The 1,868-nt window shown below is 34.5% G+C and overlaps 1 non-coding gene across 1 annotated transcript; it reads left to right on the top strand.

Moving 5' to 3' along the window:
• The first annotated feature begins 1,051 nt into the window (after positions 1-1,051).
• On the top strand, positions 1,052-1,158 carry LOC138884465 (small nucleolar RNA R71). Its single transcript, XR_011404658.1, has one exon. It is a non-coding gene; the product is annotated as a small nucleolar RNA R71 (small nucleolar RNA).
• The last annotated feature ends 710 nt before the right edge of the window (positions 1,159-1,868 follow it).

Genomic DNA, 1,868 nt, shown 5'->3' with positions numbered 1-1,868 from the left:
CAATAAAGCATCAGTAAAAGGAATGTTAATGTGAATTTGTTTTAAAATCTCCAAAAACTTTGCAAATTGATTATCAAGCTTTTCTCTTTTCATCTTTTGTGGGAAAGGAATTGTACCAGGGAAAGAAGTCAAATTTTTATTATTTTTTTCTTCTTTTTTCTTGGCTATTTTATCTTCTGATGGTTGAGAGGGTGTCTCACCCTTGCTTACCTGTTGTTCTGATTGATTCTTTTCTTGTTTATTTGCACAGGGTTCATCATGAGTCATATCTGACCGTAAAGCAATGTCCTTAAGGTGTACTTTTGGATTTTTCTCTGTATTACTTGTTAAAGGACCTTGAATCTTTTCAGACACAAGAGTTGCCAATTGGCTTACCTGAATTTCAAGATTTTTTAGAGCTGAATTTTGACTTTTCATTTATTCATCAGTAACCTTAATGTACGTGTACAAAAGGTCATCAAGACTTGGATGGCCTTGTTGAGGCATTTGCTGATATGGAGTTGCTTGCTGATAAGGCCTGAAATTTTATTGTCCATAATTTATTTTGATATCCGGGTGGACTCTGTACCTATTGCTTTTGGTAGTTTTGAGAGTTTTCAGCACCATTTGCATTGTTCCATTGAAATCCTGGATATTTTTGTGCTAATAGACTTCCAAAAGGATACAGCTTATATCCGATGATATTGACTTATTCATCATTTTGATTGGTTGTGTGACATTCGTGGTTTAGATGGTTTCCTCCACACAAGTCACAAGCCTCAGACTGGCTTGGTTGTTGTGTATTTACCTGAAAATATTCAAATTTTTGTGCCAAAGAAACAATCTATTGTGTTAGTGTATTTAAAGCATCCGCCTGATTTACTGTAGCAGCTTTCTTAATGATTACACGCTCAGATGGCCACTGTGTGGAATTTTCACAAATTTCATTAAGCAATTGCAATGCTTCTTCTGTGGTTTTTCCCATTATGGAACCTCCTGCAGCTGCATCTATTACATTTCTAGAAGATGGTTTCAAACCATGATAAAAATGTACAACTGCATGTGTTCAGGAACGTCATGATGTGGATATTTCCTTAACATTATTTTCAATTTTTCCCAAGCTTGATAAACTGACTCAGTGTCAGTCTGCAAGAAGTTAGATATATCATGTTTTAACTTTGTTGTTTTAGCAGGGAAAAATATTTATTTAAAAATTTCTGAGTCATTTGGTCCTAAGTGGTAATAGAACCTTGCGGCAAACTTTGTAACCAAGTTTTGGCCTCTCCTTTTAAAGAAAAGGAAACAGCCTTAACTTAATTGCTTCAGGAGGTACTCCATTATACTTTGCAGTTTCAACCAATTCTAAAAAGTCAATTAAATGACTATGTGGATCTTCACTTAGATCACCAGTGAAAATGCAAGATTGTTGAATTGTTTGAATCAGGCCTGTCCTGATTTCAAAATTATTGGTTGCTACTGGAGGATTCCTGACACTAGATTCACAGTTAAAGCGATCAGGTCTAGCATAATCCCTTAAGATTCTATTTGCTGGTCTTGGCGCCACTTCATCAAACTGCTCCTCTACATGAGCTGGTGGTGGAATTTATAGTGGATTGTTATCATCTTCTAATTGGTGCTCCATTCTGTTACAAGTTATGTTTTGAGACGATATTTGTCTTTCCTGCACAATCGCAAAAATTTTCAATTTCAGGATCGTAATTGGCCAACTCTTTTGTAGAAGAGAGGGTCATAAACTATCTGAAATTAAAGTAAAATAAAAACAGTTCCTAAAATAGTAATAGATAGTTTTAAAAATGAGTTAAAAAAATAGTACGGTAATATTATAGTTAACTAAAACAGTAAGTTGTAACTAACCATCAGAAATCATA

Source organism: Nicotiana sylvestris, chromosome 12, assembly GCF_000393655.2.
Source record: "Nicotiana sylvestris chromosome 12, ASM39365v2, whole genome shotgun sequence".
Taxonomy (NCBI): domain Eukaryota; kingdom Viridiplantae; phylum Streptophyta; class Magnoliopsida; order Solanales; family Solanaceae; genus Nicotiana; species Nicotiana sylvestris.
This window is presented reverse-complemented; position numbering and strand designations above follow the sequence as displayed.